Raw genomic sequence first — 18,836 nt, forward strand, 5'->3', positions numbered from 1 at the left:
TGAAGTATAATTTCTAGGAGAGGTGGCTGATGCCTAGTGTTTTCCTAACTGATAGATCAGCAGGGTTCTGGCAGGTTCTGTTGGAAAAACAGAGCATATTTTTGAGCATGGTCAACATTCCATTTGGGAGACATGCTTAAGATTGCAGTTTGGATTGTGCTTGGCACCCAAGCTATTTCACAGGAAAATACAAATTTTCATGTTTCAACCACGTTATGTTTTGATCTGGGGGAGAAAAAAGCATTTAAGTGTCATGGTTTAAGCCCAGCCATGAGTTAGGACTGTGAACAGGTTTGAATAAAGTTGAAGTTGCTGGGATAAAACTGAAAAAACATGTAAATTCTGTACAACAGAAATATCTATCTGGAAAATAGTCTAGGATATACTGTGAAAAGGAAGATCATATCAAGGCTATTAACAGCACTTGTTTTCCAACTAGTATGAGACATCTTGATGATCAACCTAGGAAAAATAGTACCTCATTTTGATTACAACCTAGGAAAAATAGTACCTCATTTTGATTACAGACTAGCAATTTAGAAGATGTTTTCTGCAGACATGTCCAATGGACATTGAATACCAATCTTCACAACTGAACAGGAGGAGGTAGCTGAAGCAATATGACATAAGTGCAAATAGAAGCTGTCCACATCTAAGGAGGCTGTTGGTCTTTTAGAATGCCAAAGTCAACACTAGAGACTGCTGTCTTTTGTGTTATTAGCACTATGTAATTCAGAATGTCCCTGTCCTCAAGTAAGGAAGGAAGTCTGTCTCGTGCTCATAGTCTACAGACTACTTCCTATGAGACACTTCTGTTAGGAAAACAGGCTGTGATTGGCATTTTTAGCCAAAGGAAAAGACAACTCTTTGTATAAGAATGTACAGTTTTTTGTTTCTTTGTTTTTCTTTTTTCTTTTGTTTTTTAATTATTATTTTTAATTAAAATAAGACTTCAGAAAAAAAAAACACGAAACAAAACCAGAAAATATCACAGGTATTAGTATCAGAGTGCAAGTGCCTGCTTGCTGGTTTTCTGTCCCTTTTCTCATTTATGGCAAAGTGCTGCAGAACTGAAATATATTTTCCTGGGTTTTGTCACTGGTTATCAATATTTAGTAGTTCCAGCAGAGTACCTCAGACATTCAAAGAAAGTAATTGGAAGTCAACTCTGAACTAAACAATTACCTTGTAAATGACAATTGTGATTGTTAGATCTGCTGTAGGCAGAACACAGTTAAGCCTCAACCTGAGGATAGTAGGAGTAATTATTAGAAGGAAAATTAAAAAAAAAACAAACAACAAACCCTACAGTTTCTTTTAACTTCAATGCACCATGAGCTATATTGCTTGCCTACCTCTTTCTCCACTGAATTTAAGGCTAATGTAGATATACAGGCGGTGCATGAGGGATGTCTAAGCTACCTCTAACATCATCCAGTGATTCCAAAATAACTAGAAGTTACAGAGTCTGACTGAAGTTCTTTTCTGCACTTGACTTATACAGCATTTTAAGCAAACAGAAAAAATTCAGCGGTTTTGTAGTCCACCTTCTAAGGCAAACACCTTTTTTGTACTCCAGGATGCACAATATGGTTATTGGAGGAGAGGCCAGGAAGAGAAAAATAGTAGTGAGGCAAATACCATTGGAAGACACCTGGGCACAGACAGTGGAAGAAGTGAAAAGGTAAGAACAATTCTAGAATTCACTCAGTGTTGCCTGTAATGCAAAAGTCAAATGAGGACTGACTTGTCATTCTGTGCTTATGTACAAGATGGCCTGATCCATGATCAGTACCTACATCATAATATAACTACATAACATAAAAATTAAATTGAAGGCACAGCTAGCTAAAGTAAGAATTACATACAAACATGGTGATTTGTATAATTCATCATCATCATTCATTCATTCATCATCAGTAGAGTACTGTGTACATAGTTTAATATCACTAACTATATAGAAGGAAGTGCTATGATGTCCTGAATATGATCCAAAAATTTAGTGACAGGCTGTAAGATATACTATACTTGTAGTATGCTGTTCAGTAGATTATTTTACTACAGCTATTAACCAGAGATGCTACAATGGACTCCTAATAAGCAAAAAGACTCCATTCTCAAACTTAGGTTTAAATGTATTCTTGCTTTATTATACATTTAACATGCAAGTTTTAATACAGAATAATTGAATTTACAAGGAAAAATGTATGTAACAGTTAAAGCTTAAGTTCAGTATTTGCAGAGCAAATGCTGTCCACTAACCTGTGTATCCTAGTTTATGTGATACATCACATGACATATGCCATTTTGTAGCTGATGAGCTAGGCTGGCACTCAAAATATTCACTTAGGAGGCTGCTTCATGTGACTAAATGAGGGAGGCTGAAGGTCACTGCTTACTTTGATAGAATAATATATTTTCTAGGACTGAAATCCTCTCTCCAGTCTGAACTATATTTTCTTCTAGTCATTTCTATTAGTCACTGCTCTAATACATAGACTATAGAATGTAGGTTAACGCTTTACAAAATGTTTATCATTCTCAGGTTAAATATTAATAAACAACAGCCTGTTCCTATGCTAAAAAAACTTTTGCCAAATTCACAGCCATGGTAAATTCAATTTTATTTGGTAACCTAATAGCTGTTTGTTATGATAGGTTATTTCACTTATAAACATCTGCTTTTAATCTGCCTTTGCACTATGACTGTTTAAAAGATACCGTAAGTTTTTTACTTACTGTATCTAATAGAGCTGTTCAGATTTCATCAAAGTTGTTAATGGTGCACCACTTTTCTTTTTTCTACTACGAAAACCAGTAATTTTGAGCAGTGATAAAGAACAAAATGAAATAACTTAAATATTTATTTTTATTGCCTCGTTTTTGTAACTTGTTTTAGTTTGCCTGTGAAATAATCAATGGTACCAAGCAATACAATGAAGTTCAGGATATGTTTGTTGTTCTTTAAATTCTATGACTCACTGAACTGAAAGCCAAAAGCTCAGTTTTGCTAAGAGCTATTTCATACTGTATATCTAAATGATACTCTTTAATGGCTATATCTTCCCCAAAATAGCTAGTAAAATGCTGCATTTGAAAGCAGGTATTTTTACTGGGAATATTATGTGGTACAAAACTCTGAGGTTTTTTTTCTATACACTGCCTGGGTGTCGTGGTTTAAACCCAGTCAGGTAGCTTGTTCACTCACTCCCAGTGAGTGGTGCCGAGCTGACAACAATCGAGGTCCGTGTCCGTCTCCCCGCACCGGGGCTCTCCCCTTCCCCACTCCCGGAGGAACGGGGAGGAGGATCGAGAGAGTGCAACTCCTACGGGTTGAGACAAAAACAGTCCAGCAACAAATCACCACCGCTACTATCAGCTACAACAATGATAAGGGAAAATAACAAGGGAAGAGAATACGATACCACCAGCCAAGAGAAACGAGCTCCACCCGGAAGCCCCTGTCCTTCCGGGTAACTCCCAGTTACCCCTCACCCCGGGCATGACGTGCTGTGGTATGGAATACCTCCCCGGCTAGCCCGGGTCAGGCGCCCCGTCTCTGCTTCCTCACAGCCTCCCCTCCTCCCTGGCAGAGCATGAGCCTCACAGAGTCCTTGGTCAGGGTAAACATCACTTAGCAACAACCGAGAACATCGGCTTCACCAACACTGTTCTCAAACTGGAAGTCAAAACACAGCACTGTACCAGTTAACACAAAGGAAAAACATGACTGCTACTGCGGAACCCAGGACACTGGGTTTTGCAGATTGCAATTGCTATTGCAGGGAATATCCACATGCTTATCATTATTATTATTGTACATAGATTTGTATAATTCTCAAGACTGTATTCCCAGATTTAATGATGTAGTGGTTAATTTTCTATTAATCTGAAGACAACAACCCCATTTGTAAGTGTGATGTAGAATATACATATGAATAGGTGTGGCTGTTAGAGATGACCTTTCTGATCTGAAAGTTTCTGAATATGGATTAAGAAGGTCAGTCATTAATGCCATTCAGCTAACAAGTGAACAAATTTTATGGAATTTATTTCAGTCCCAGAGCACCAACTCCTGAATATATTAGTCTCAGTACGCAAAACATATTATTCTTAATCACTTCCAGTCAACTACTGGGAAAAGAATTCTACACACTGTTCCTGTAGGTTAAACCGAAAGATTTGGTCAGTGGCTTAATGTAAGTTTTCAGAAAGATATTAGCCTTGATTTCTTCCAAGTGGTAGAAGAAGTAGAAGTGGTAACCTTAGTTTCTTCTATCTGTGGTAGATTCTGCTTTCAGATTATGCTTTTAGGTGGCAATTTGCCTAAGATTACCATGGTGAATTTCTTCAGCAATGTCTTATTTCGCTTCAGAAGTTGTCTGTGCAAACAATTTCATTCAAATAGAAGCATTTCTATGACAGAAGTATCTTTCTTTTTATGAGTTGTGAAATATTTTTATACGAAGCTCTATGTAGACTTTTTCTGTGAGTTTTTAAACACAGAAGTCCTGACGTATTCTCTCAAAAGTTTAAGATCTCTTTCCTATCATTCTGTAAAAAATGGAGAGAGAGGCTTATTCAATGGGCAGATCAGAACAGAAGTTTACTATTCATTCATTCAGTTTATGAAGAGCTTATGCCTTTGTAGACTCTGGTATTTGTTAAACTGCACATGCAGGTTTGCCAGATGCCTGTTTGTCAGGGCTGCAAAAACACCTTTACTGTAACGTTTCCATACTGAAGGAAAACTAATGTTCTAAGGCTCTAACATAACAGCAACAATGGAATGTTGCATAGCAAATAAAAAACAGACTAGGGAGAACTTAGGCCCCCTCAGGAAGCTCTTGGGAAAACTGGCTACCTTGGATTTGGAGAAAGCTGAGGTTCTGAATGACTTCTTTGCCTCGGTCTTCACTGGCAAAGGCTCTGACCACACCACCCAAGTCTTGGAAGGTAGACGCAGGGACTGTGAGAATGAAGACCTTGGGCCCACTGTAGGAGAGGATCTGGTTCGAGACCATCTCAAAAATCTGAACTTGCACAAGTCCATGGGACCTGACGAAATCCATCCGCGGGTCCTGAAGGAGCTGGCGAATGAAGTTGCTAAGCCGCTGGCCATCGTGTTTGAAAAATCATGGCAGTCAGGTGAAGTTCCCGATGACTGGAAAAAGGGAAATATAACCCCCATTTTCAAGAAGGGGAAAATGGATGACCCGGGGAATTACAGACCAGTCAGTCTCACCTCTGTGCCTGGCAAAATCTTGGAGCAGATTCTCCTGGAAGGCATGCTAAGGCACACGAAAAACAACAAGGTGCTTGGTGACAGCCAGCATGGCTTCACTAAGGGGAAATCCTGTCTGACCAATTTGGTGGCCTTCTATGATGGGGCTACAGAACTGACGGACAGGGGTAGAGCAGTTGATGTCATCTACCTGGACTTGTGCAAAGCATTCAACACCGTCTCACACGACATCCTTGTCTCTAAATTGGAGCGACATCAATTTGATGGATGGACCACTCGGTGGATAAAGAACTGGCTGGATGGCCGCACACAAAGAGTTGTGGTCAATGGCTCAATGTCCAGCTGGAGATCAGTAACGAGTGGTGTCCCTCAGGGATCAGTGTTGGGACTGGTCTTGTTCAACATCTTTGTTGGTGACATGGACAGTGGGATTGAGTGCGCCCTCAGCAAGTTTGCTGATGACACCAAGCTGTGTGGTTCAGTTGATACCCTGGAGGGAAGGAATGTTAAGGGCAAGGAGCAGGAAGACACCTCTAACAAAGTTTATCTAACAAATACAATTTTGCTAATCTCCTAATTCTGCTTACACATAAGACAAACTTTTTTTTCCTGGAAAGGAGACTGATCACTAAAATGGTGTGGAGTCTCTGTCTGTAGAGATAATCAAAGTCCAGCTGAACAGGTTCCTGAGCAACCTGGTCTAAGTGACCTTGCTTGAGCAGGGGGTTTGGATCAGCTGACCTCTAGAGGTGTCTTCCAAGCTCAGCAGCTCTGTGATTCGGTGAGATATTTTCAGGTTTCAAAAGAGGAGTAGGTAGCATCATGATTCCTTCAGCTAAGTATGCTTCAGATGTGAATAAGATCCCTCATGTAAGGCAGCCTTTGCACTAAAAAAAGTTAGATGTGCACTCATTATTTCATTACGTTTGTGTAATTTTGGCCATGGGGCAAAGGCACTCTTTCAGTTGTAAGTCGTATTAGAGAATACCTGATAGAAGGGGAACGACAGATATTTCCAAGTCAAATGTGCAATCATTCTTTTATTCACCACTGAAGGGTTTAATTCAGCACATATAAAGAAGGCTATAAATACACAAACTCCTTCATTTTCTCACAGCATAACACTTGTAAATACCATTGAAAAGATTGGATGTGTCCAGTGACATTTGTAATTGAATAAAAAACTTACGAAAATGAAATCTCTAAGGGAGAGGTGGGAGAGAAATTTACGGCTCTGAATTAACACAGCCTTGCCAGTTACAGATAAGTAAAGAATGTCTTACAAATAGGCAAAGATAACAAAAGAAATAGCAAGCTGTTGCTAGAATAAAACACATGCAGAAAGGTGTATGACCAAACATCCAGAAAGGAGAGTGAAATTGAAAGATGTGTGACCTGAGGCTCCTGAACTCCCTGTTTTCAAACACAGAGCAAATACAAGCATAAGCTCCGTTTGCTGTAAAGAACTCATGCCCACTTTCTACATGAGGTTCTCTAATACATAGCAAGTAGTGACCTTTAAACTACCTTGACAGATAGCAGCTGACTAGAAAATTACAGTCATTAACAGGATATCTAGAGAGCAGACTATTGTAAAGAATGATACTAAAAGGCAGATGTTAGCAATTTGCAACCCCAAAAGACAGCTAAAATAAAAACCTACATTTCCAGTGTTAAAAAAAAAATTTTGAGATTCAGCATACACAAAAATAAAAATTGCATATATTTTTCCCATTTCTACAGCCAAGGTTTATATGAACCAAGTGTAGAAAAATACTCTGATTATTCAAATCTAATTTTGTTATAGAATTTCAGTTACTTGCATTCACTGAAAATAAAGGTTCTAAATGAAATCAGTTTAGCCTTGTCTAATCCAGGTATTTCTGTTAGTTGAAAAGCTTATTAAGGTTAGATATTTAATATCCTTATTTTTAAAAAAAAGTGGAGGGGAAAAAAAAATCTATAAACAAACCTGTTACAATTTCTCTCTTTCTATATGGTAGTTGACCCAAAGAATAAAACCAGTTTAGGCTATTCTTTCTGAATTTTCATAGCAATGCAAACTAAGCAACACTGAAACATGTAACGCCGTAATCTTGTTGGTCACTTCAAACTCATGTCAGAATTGTCAGCAGTGACACAGTGGCGCATTTCAACTGGAACAGAAGGTTTCGGGTGGCCAGTGAATTTCTCAAGAATCCGCGGTCAGCAGAGACAGCACCATGTAGCATCTTTGCATACCTGGACTGATTTTCCACGTATGCAAAGCATATGCAGCCATACCTGGACTGATTTTCCTGCTGAAAAGATAATAAAAATGTGGATAGAATTCATAGGAGCACCAAGAGGAAATAAGAGTTCCACATGTGAAGAAAACCTGACAGAAACTAATAATGAAAAGTTATTAGTATGCTATATTAAAAAAAAAAATCAGAAAAGATATGTGTAGAATGTAGAGTACAAAATAGTATTCTCTCCTCTCTTCCTCCCCTTTCCACCCATCCCCCCCAAAAAATAAAAAGGAAGTCCTAAATTCTAAATTTAGCTTAAACAAGTGTATTTCAGTGTAAAAGAAAATCTGCATGTGCAGACCATTACCTTTAGTGAATTAACTGTGCTTTCCCTGTTCTTAAATTCACAAGTTATTGAAAATACATATCAAAAGTCACACTCTTTTCCAACTGTAGAACCTTGTAAATACAGTTTGTGATATGAAGGACTTTGTGAGGCATGAAATTTGTTAAATAGTTTATTTTCATTTAAATCAAAGTCTTTTTTTTTTTTTCTTTCTCATTTGAAGCATCCCACTGTCTGCTAGTATCCTTGAGTAGTGGCCTCTCCTCCAGATGTTTCAAGAATGTAGTCATTCTTTTTTTTTAAATCACTAATTGCTCTGTCTTTTTAGGTGGATGGTTAGAAGTTAAGTGCTTAGGAGAATGTGACTGTGAGGCCATGTTAAATTAAGGCCAGCAAGGGCACAAGCGGGGACCATAACTCATGTGTGTTTCTGATCACTGACCCTGAACTTGCCTTACACTCTTTCAGATAAATTATGACAAACTGAAAAGAATTACAATGAAATATTTTTTTCAGGGAGTGCCAGGCTTTCCCTCCTGCCTTAACAGAGACCCTTGGAAGCATGGTGTGCTGCCTTTGGATCCTGTCATTCTTCAGATACTAAGTTTGAAAGATTTCAGTTTGGGAATTCTGTCCCATTCATCTCATTCTTTTTAAGAGTTTCCTGAAGCTTCCTCTCCTCTCTGACTGGATCAAGCAAACTGTTTTACCAGTTAGCTTACTACTCTTGCTGTCTTATAAAGCATATGATGACTGGTTACTTGTCAAGATTTTATTTGCTTGATTGGTGGACTTGAAGTTTTTTTAATTGTGGCATCTTAAAGAATTTTTCTTCAAAAGGTCAGGTGACACCTTTGCTGGGGAACAATGGAAGGCTCTTCCAGACTCTATTACCACAGAAGCTGTGTTTATAATGATGTGTTTGCATAAAGCTAAGCTATGTATTGTACTCCCAAAAGCATTTGAAAAGGCCTGGATCATTATATCACGTATCAGTACTGACAATTAAAAAAAAAAAAAGAACATTTAAATGCCATAAGTTCTTCTTAGGGGACTAAAAAGGAAACTTAGTCAAGGGATATGAAGAATAAAAGACAGAATCTGTTGGTTTTGCACTAGTTTTCACTCCTGCTCACTGCGTAATCTGAATGTTCTTACGAGGTTCTTGGGCCAAAATAATTTGCTGTTAATACTGGTTTCTACTAAGGCTACTAATTAGCCTTTTTAAATAAAGATTAATTTTTGCCAGCTTTATTTCAGTCAACTTCCTGGGTTTCAATCAAAATTGGGATTAAGGTCCTACATGAGCAAAAAGGGGGAAAAAATATTGTTTCTTCTTATTATCCACTGAGACTTACTGAGTAGTAGTGACTGACACAGCCTCCTCCTGCCTTTGTTTAGGTTAGGGAAAAAAAGTCTTGATTTTTTTGTGAGGAACAATCAGGCAAGAAAATGAGAATGGGTTGAAGCAACCAGTTATTTTTTTCAAGGAGTAAAGTGCAGGTTTGAAGTGTTTCAGTTGTCTTTTATTTTTAACATGATTCTTAACACTTTTTTATCTTGCATCAGAAACAGTTTTGAATAGCAATTCATTGTGCGCCCTATATACATTTTTGACATTAAAAAATCCAGAAGGATTCTTTTCAATCTTTTAATTTTCTGCTTTCTTCTTCCTTTTTTCTTTTTTTCCCCCAAATATTTTAAACTGAAGACTCACTGGAACTGGTAACAGATCCTGTTTAAGAAATAGTTATTTTCTGAAAAAATTACTTTCCACCCTGCAAGCAAATTTTTTATCAACATTGTTCTCTTTTGATTTATCGTTGAATTGCTACAATATTTTAAAAGAAACAGTGGGCTTAACAGAATATGGCATTATATTCATAGTGAATAAACATAGTTCAAAACCACATAATATCTGTAACCTAAGCATAAGACAGTCTTCAAAAATTACAAGGTCCTTTTTCTCATCTCATATGACATAAGGCGTATGACCAAGAGCCTTTATGGTGTATGAAATTTGCTGGAAACCACTGGCTCTCCAGGTATTGGAGCAATTGTATGTTTTGTATTTACTTTTCATGTTTAACAGTGTATGAAAATCTGTAACTAAACAGGAAAGCAAGTAGTAGTTTTCAACTGACTGTAGTTACGCAGTTTTGTTGAGTAGGGTTGGTTTTTTTTGCTTTTCATTTTTTCTTGCACCCTATCTCTGTGTGATTGAAGGTCAGTTCAGAAAATGTCTAGATGACTTAGGGCATGACTTGCATTTGAAAGCCAAAGGGACCTTGTGCTCCTAAATCAGTTGCATGTGTCTGGGAATCCCACTGAAGTCTACAAAGTTCTTTAACTTCACTGTGAATTAAATGTGACCCAGTTACAAAGATATATTTCACGGTGTGAATTAATCCTACAGGCTTCTTTTGTCTGTAGATGGGCTAGACATACTGGTACAGTGACACTGGGAGGAGTGAGTGTACTTTCTTTTATAGATTTATGCTATTTCTATTCCTGTAGAAAAAGTGTAGCCCTCATTCATATTAATTAGCTTTTCATTTAGAAGCTTTATGGATATTTGAATGATAACACATAAAACATAATTAATTTGTTACTGCCTTTATCCATTAATTGTGAATTTCTCTAAAGGAATCTTTAGATTGTGCTGTGTCATGGAGGTAAAGAAGCTTTATATGAGCATAAATTAATAATACTGTTATTTAGAAGGGCTTTTGTTTCAGGAATTCATATAATAGCTGGTATGAAACCGGAGGGAGGAGAGGAGGGAAGAGCTTCTCTTGCCCTTCTATTAATTTTTTTCTAATAACCTGTTTTCAAATTCTACACTGACTTTATCAGACTCAGTAATTCTCTGACTTAGGCATATGTACAGAATCTAAGAAGGAACACACAAAAAAAACACAGCACTGGGGATATGAAACCGGAGGGAGGAGAGGAGGGAAGAGTTTCTCTTGCCCTTCTATTAATTTTTTCTAATAACCTGTTTTCAAATTCTACACTGACTTTATCAGACTCAGTAATTCTCTGACTTAGGCATATGTACAGAATCTAAGAAGGAACACACAAAAAAAACCACAGCACTGGGGATATTCGACGCTATGATGAAACTGCAGGCAATTAGTAATACAGCATTTACCAAATTCTTCCATTTCAGTCCTAGACATAGAAAAGTAAAGGGGCAAATTTTATACTGGATTGTGTTGAATCAGCTAACATTTAGGACAAAAACCAGGCAGGCTGCTTGGTTACCTTCCAGGAATTTACAGTGGGCAGACTGCCCAGGCCAGCTAGCCATGCACTGAATGCTCAGATCCTGAATTTGAAGTCTCCAATCCAGGAAGGTTTCCCATCCTGAATGCCTCACCTTCAGCCATGTGCCTGTGTTTTATCCCAGTCTGATAATTAATATTCTTACTGGACACAATGCGCTGAATGACAGATAATCTGTTGTTGTATATAAGTGTATAAATATATAAAGTATAAGTGTATATATTGTTGTATATAAGTGTATAAGTATATAAAGTTTTATATTATGAAATCCCCTTAGAAGTACATGTAATGGAAACAGGAAGCTTTTTGTTATGTACAGCGTGTATATAGGTATATATACTCTGTGTGTATACAAAGACAATATGCTAAATAGATAATTTTATGTATATAAATGTTATGTTTATATTTGTATACGTAAAACCTCTATATGTAGTAGACAAATTTCCAAAACTAGGAAATTCCAATTACCAGGTAGGTCATGTAGTTGACATGATACATACAAAACCAAACTGAATGCCAGTTGTTATGCTAACAGTGAACAATAAGAATACAACATACTGATTAGAACATGAATTTTGGAAACAGCAAACAATGAATAAAACTAAACAAAAATATGAAAAGGCTGAAATCTCAATTATAAATTTAAAACCAAATCGTATAATGTAATTAAAACCCAAATCATATAATGTTATGAAAATATTAAAGTGCAATTTGATAAAGTTAAAAGGAAACTATTTAACCATGCTAGAATGACACAATTAAACTGATCATGCCTGAAAAATGTTATTTCCACGTTCTGAAAAGTCCAGCAATACATCAGCACCAGTGGCATACAAGTTTATCATTTCACAGCTTCTCTACAAAGAAGGCTTTGCAAAATGGCTACATTTATATTTATTTATATGTGCTTTAATGTCTGTTCTACCTTCTGTATATACCCAATCAAGAAACAAAGTTTCATTATATCTTTACAAAACATACAGGGTTTTTTTCAATATAGTGAGAGTTTTCAGTTGTATTATGTGTACAGCTGTTTTGATTTAGATGCATTTCAACACAAATTACTCATACATGAAAAGGTATTATTTTAAATGAAATAAAGTACAACCTGTTGCAAGGTCTTAAAGCTGAATTCCACATCTGTACCAGAATGGGAAGATACAAAAGCAGTGAAGGTTTATGACAAGGCTCTCAGTGCTGTGAAGTTGTAAATTTCTTGCCGACCTACATGTTGGAGTGCTTGCTGATCCACAAATATAGTCCATTTGGATATTGGTAATAAATGGAGCATTTTAAAAATTGAAGGTCTGTAAGACAGAAAATGATAAAGCCAGAGCCTTAAACCATGTCTAGGGAATCTTGGAATGTCAGGACTGTTTAATTCCATGGGCTCTGCTAAAACTTTAGAAGATAAACAAAATGAAAATCTAGCAGCATCTGTTGAAATAGTAAAAGTGCATTCTTGTCCTAAATTCATAGTTAGTTTAGCAAGTTGTCCTATGTGCTGACTTTTTAAGACCATAGGCTTTTAGATACTTTTATTATTTATTTTTTTTTATATGGGAAAACATAAGTTTTAAAACTAATAAACTCTACGTTTCATGGTAATTGCAGCAACAGGATTACTCTGGGCAAACAAGGGCTAATCTGTATTGCTTACCTCTCACTGCTTAAACTTAGATACAAAGAAGGGGAAAACTAATGCTGGCAGGAATGAGTGAGAATAACAAAACTCCTACAAGACCCTTGAACCCATCCCCACCAATACCTCAAATTAAACTGCTTTTGGTTTGGTTTTTTTTCCCTGAAGATTGGCAGTGATGAAATTTCATTGGGTTTTAATTTTTATCTCTCTCAAAGCAACTTTTTTCCAGGTTCCTAGCTGCTGTTCACCATCCAAGCAGGGTACCAGGCCACTTTAAATAAGTCATTTGACCTTTCTGAACCTCAGTTCACTAAAATTTCTAAAATACTTTATTCCTCTCTACATCTTGGTGCCAAAGATCAGGGATCTTAACTCATATATGTAAGCTGCCTGCAAACAAGGTATGATGTAGATAGCAATAATTGTGCATTTGATTATTGTTAGAAATTAAATTTGCTGAACAATCTTATATAAAAAGGACAGAAAAAGATCGGCTTAAGTGAAACAAATCTCTTCTTAACCTCATGAACTGTTCAAGGTTGCTTATTTTCTTAAGTACTTGATCATGATGCTCAAGAGAGCCAGGAAATGTCACCGTTTTCATACTGAATACTCCAGAACTTTCCATTGTATACTAAAGTAAGTTATCTCTCAGCCCACTTTTTTCTCTTCATGTCTGACAAGAAGCCACTGGATCATCAATTCACTGCCATGGCACAATAGAGTTGGGGGAGTGTTCTTGAGACCTCACCTGGAGTATTGTGTGCAGTTCTGGTGTCCTCAACATAAAAAGGACATGGAACTGTTGGAACAAGTCCAGAGAAGGGCCACGAGGATGATCAGGGGACTGGAGCACCTCCCGTATGAAGACAGGCTGAGGAAGTTGGGGCTGTTCAGCCTGGAGAAGAGAAGGCTGCGTGGAGACCTCATAGCAGCCTTCCAGTATCTGAAGGGGGGTGCCTATAACAGTGCTGGGGAGGGACTATTCATTAGGGACTGTAGTGATAGGACAAAGGGTAATGGGTTAAGACTTAAACAGGGGAAGTTATATTGGATATAAGGAGGAAATTCTTTCCTTTAGGGTGGTGAGGCACTGGAATGGGTTGCCCAGGGAAGTTGTGAATGCTTCATCCCTGGCAGTGTTCAAGACCAGGTTGGACGAGGCCTTGGGTGAGATAGTCTAGTGTGAGGAGTCCCTGTCCATGGCAGGGGGGCTGGAACTAGATGACTTTGAGGTCGTTTCCAACCCTAACTATTCTATGATTCTATGATTCTTTCACCCCTCTTTTAGGTAGTTTTATTTTCCTATGTGGTGCTGCTTGCCTTGTGTTTTTATGACTTGACAGTGTTCAGCTTTTATGGAAATAAATCTTTAACTAAAGAAGGTGTGGATATAAATATTAAAACAAAATCATTTTCTACTTGATAGAATTCTGGTTAAATGCAGTTGCCTCAGAGAATCTGTTTATACAAATGCCCTTTCCATAAAAGAAACTATGTTAAAAGTCTTTGACCTGATAAAATCTCTGAGGGTAATTGTGCTTAACTGAGTCTTAACCTTTTTTCTCATCTATAAGTAACCACTGAACAGAAGCAATGAAACTTAAAATGCCTCCTGGACTACGACTCAGGAGACTTGGGACAATCGTTTGATATCTGGAGTCTTTCTAGGAATTTCTGAGCTTTTTTTAGGCATTCCTCAATCTAGAGCCTTTCTGGTTATTTTTGATTTCCAAGAATTCCTCTCTGTTTTCTAGGATTCCTATCTTGTATTTTTGTCTTCAAGAATTTCTCATTCCAGAACATTTCCAGGAAATTTGCCTTGTTTTATTTGCATTTCCGTGTAGTTTTGAGTAGTTTTTCTGTCTTTTTAGGTATTTCCACAGCTTTCTAGCAATTCCAAATTCTAGAACGTTTCTAAAAACCTTTGAATGGTTTTGCGGAAGTTCATTTTACTTCCTGAAATTTCACTAATCTAGGAATTTTACAGATCATTCAGTGATTATTCTAGGAATTTCAGGACAATTTTGAGGAATTTCCTTTCGCATGTGAGGTCTTTAAAACTGCTGCTTAGGACTTTTTCTGTTCATAGAATCATTCTAAGAGTTCTATAGGTTTTTTTTAGTTACTTTTGTTTCTCATATTCTCCAAGAATCCCTTTATGTAGAACCTTTCTAGGAAAATTCCACTGGTTTCTATGCATTTGCACATCATATTCTCTTCCAGGAATTCTTCTGTTTAGAATCTTTCTAGGAATGTTGCCACCTAGAACCATTCTAGGATTTCTCATTGTAAAGGCATAAGGAACTGAAAAATAGTCAGTTATATTTACAATGCTATTTACAAAATAATGTGTGGCTTTAAAAAAAGCCCCCAAACAAATCAAACTGTGAATTACAGTAGTTTACAGTAGTAATTTAGGTCATGGAACTTTTATCTGTGCTAGTACTTGCCAAATACATACTGCTTGGAGCCAAGTTTTGGTATCAGACTGATGAAATTAACACCTCAGCACAATAGGGATACATAATGCCAGACTTTGTAACACTGCAATATGATTTATAGTTGACTCAATTTTAATGATCACACTCAGGATCACTCTTCTTGAATAAGCTTCTTGTCTGCCATGGCAGAGAGATCTATAGCCGTTTAATTCTCCTACTGGCTATAAATTAATTAAATTGGCTGTATATAAATAAAATAACATTAACTTATTTCCTGGCTATTATATTAGCTTGTTCATAGCCTATAATTTCCATATGATGGTCCTGTCAGATATACTTTAGAACATATTTAGGAAGAAGTGATTTTATCATTTTTCATCATCCTTTGTCTGTGCCCATAGAGAGTTTTTGGATTTATAGACAGAGGCATAAACTTTGTCAAATAATCGTCTACCTGCTCAAGCCAAATGTTATTCTTGTCAAAATTTAGCAGAATTAATAAACTTTCTGTAAAGACTACTTCTCATTTCCAGAGCATTCTTTACCTGTAGAATTTGCAAGTGCTTTATAAATGATGGCTTTTAGAATCCAAAGTTCTAACCATTTCTACACTATCACCCCCACTTCTTCCTTCCGTGGGTTTTTTATGTAGCTCTATAAACACAAGCAACCACGCACCTGAGTACACTCATTTAGGATCCAGTATTAATTCCTGTCAAGGCTTTTGTAGCAGTGATGCAGCAGCTCTGAGGATTTAGTGAGCTCAATGTCATATGTCTTGAGAAGAGTTAGAAACATTCTCTTGTATCTTTAGGCACAAATACCTAGGCATTAAGGAAGTGCTAGTGTATTGAAAAGCTCACACAAAAGGCAGAGCAAACTGAAGAAATCTCCTAGTTCTTAGTTTCATTGCTCTGTGTCCTGGGTTCAGCAGCAGCAGTCATTTCTCTCCTCCTTGGTAGCTGGTGCAGTGCAGTGTTTTGACTTTCGGCTCGGGAACAGAGCTGCTAACAATGATGTTTTGGTTTGGCCAAGGACTTTGTGAGCCTCATGCGCTGCCAGGGAGGAGGGGGAGCCGGGAGGAAGCAGGGACAGGACACCTGACCCAAACTGACCAAAGAGGTATTCCATACCACAGCACATCATGGCCAGGATGTAACTGGGAGTTAGCCGGAAGGGCGGGGAGACTGCAGGGTTGGAGGAGGTATGGGTCGGTGCTTGGTTGGGCTGGGGGGGCAAGTTATCGGTCAGCTGGTGGTGAGGTGATGTATTCTCTTCCCTTGTTATTTCCTTTATCATTGTTATTATTGGTGGTAGCAGTAGTGATTTGTGTTATGCCTTAGTTACTAAACTGTTGTTATCTCAACCCGTGGGAGTTGCATTCTTTTCGATTCTCCTCTCCGTCCCTCCGGGAGTAGGGGCTGGGAAGGAAGGGGGGGGGGGGGGAGTGAGTGAACGAGCTGTCTGACTGGGTTTAAACCACAGCACTCTGTGAATAAATAGGTATTTAGAAAGACAGAGGGCTGATTTCCCAAATTAATTCAGTAAAACTTTATGTAGGGGATACGGAAAAATATAAGTATTCCTTGTAGAAAACTCTCAGTAAGGCATTTGCTATAAGGAACTTCAGCCATTAAGTGAGCCTTGAACCTGTTGACTTAGTTGTGTACATAGAAATTAATGAAACAGTTGAGATTTGATTCTACCTATCTGTACAGCCTCTTGGATAAATTCATTCCCATTCCAATTGCTGAGTGTTTGGCAGAAAATATTACCTAACAGCCTAAACCACCACTATTTTTCATGTGCAGCATGTTGGTTTGTTTCCATTTTAACAGGTGAGAGCAACAGTCAAGGCCTTTGCATTTTTGTCTCAGTCAACTAGAAATAATCACCATAATATTCTTCTAAAATATCTTTATAGAAAATGAAATAAAAGAATTATATTACCTGAACCAAAAAAGTCTTTAAAGTAGCAGTTCTTTAAAATCCAATACTTCGGACTCATCTGAGATTTCATGGGTTCTGTAACAATGCAGCTGTTTTCCTCAGGGTGTTCTCACAAATTCATAAAAAAATGTATTTGTTATGAGCCTTCTGAAACCCCAAGGAAAGCAGCTGTGGTTTTGACACACTGGGCCACATTTTTTACACCTCTAGTAAAAGAGACATTTATAGAGGTTTTCAACGCCTTACGCATCCATGAGCAATGTATTTTTTTAACACTACCAGCATATATTGCTCTTAGCAGAAATTTATGCAGCAAAGCAGCCAAACTGAACATTGAGTTGAGCCACAATACAAAATTAAAAACCTGACCTCCAGCAGGAGACTTGCCCTAAGCTTAAAATATGCCACCCAGGGTGAACTTAAAGACCACTAGGGAAATCATGTAATGATATAGACATGTCATTTAGAGGGGTTTTAAATCCTTTCCCTTTTTTCTTTGCTTTTAATCCGTTCCTGTACTATAAAAATGTAAAGAATGTGTGACATTATTAGAGAATCTTGGTGAATGTGTTTACTACAGAATTAATGACATATAAACTCTGGACAGGATGGGAACTTTTTTGCTTCTTATGTAACCCATTCCTACAAGGGATTATTTTCTTATTTTTATCTGTCGATCCAGAAGTGCTTATAGACCCAAATTGTATCCTTTTTGCTGCTTTCAGTTTGCACAAGTTTTGTTGATATTTTAGTCTGTATATATTTTTATACTATATATTTTTTTCTGCATCTGCTCAACCATATTCAGTCTTTCCTGGCTTTTGAAATTTTCCTTTCTTTGCCTTAGTATGACATGCTTTACAGACCCATTCTTATGTAGAAAGCCATCTTTCTTGTGTATTTTTCAACAATATTTGTTATATCACAGCAATTTCCCTATATTTTTTAAGTTTTTCAGGTTTGAAATTAAGTTTCATTGAAGAATGAAGGCATAAGAATTGTCTGTAATATACTGACTTTCGTTAGGCTACTCTTCCACTCCATATTTTAATATTAGCTTGGAAGTTACTTAGAGAAACATATTGTCATTTCCTCTCAAAATGTCTTTACACTTAGATATCGCTAAACTTTCCAGTTGAGCTGTGGCTAATCCATTTCCTTTTAAAGTCATCCTGTTGTTGCCTCATTCTTTGATCCTGGTCCCTCAGGATGTACTTTCTCCTTGTCCCTTTGATCTCTATCTCTTTATATATATATATATATATATGTTTCATTGTACTCAGGTTTCTGAGTTACATCTCCTTTTTGCTCTCTTTTATGTTGCTGAGTTGCCAGCACTTGGGCAAGTCCTGTTGAGGACCTAAGGCTCCCCTGGTGGCTCTCACCACTCAGAATTGAGGCTCCTGGATGCTGAGCTTCCCCTCACTCCGGTGTCCTCTCTGCAGCTACTCACCTTGATTATTTCATTTCATAGTTCATTCGGATTTTCTCAGAGATGTCATAGTTTTTCATGAAACTTAATTGCATTCTTCCCTGATATCTAGTTCTTATGTTTTCACTTAGCATCACTCACCTTGGTGCCAGCACAAGCCTAGGTTCTATTCTCACACTCCTGACTGAAATGAATTAAATGAACCATACTCTGATTCTTCTCATCAGAATGTCAGTAAGTCCACTTCCTCTGTAT

The 18,836-nt window shown here is 37.4% G+C and overlaps 1 long non-coding RNA gene across 1 annotated transcript in view; it reads left to right on the forward strand.

Moving 5' to 3' along the window:
• The window catches only part of LOC134174167 (uncharacterized), a 133,587-nt gene that overhangs the window by 65,590 nt on the left and 49,161 nt on the right, over positions 1–18,836 (forward strand). The window contains exon 2 of the long non-coding RNA XR_009968531.1: positions 1,580–1,684. This is a non-coding gene — a long non-coding RNA (uncharacterized LOC134174167). The remainder of the gene's footprint in view (positions 1–1,579; positions 1,685–18,836) is intronic.

Source organism: Pezoporus occidentalis, unplaced genomic scaffold (genome assembly GCF_034315485.1).
Source record: "Pezoporus occidentalis ecotype Australia unplaced genomic scaffold, CSIRO_AGI_Poc_V1 ctg59, whole genome shotgun sequence".
NCBI lineage: Eukaryota > Metazoa > Chordata > Aves > Psittaciformes > Psittacidae > Pezoporus > Pezoporus occidentalis.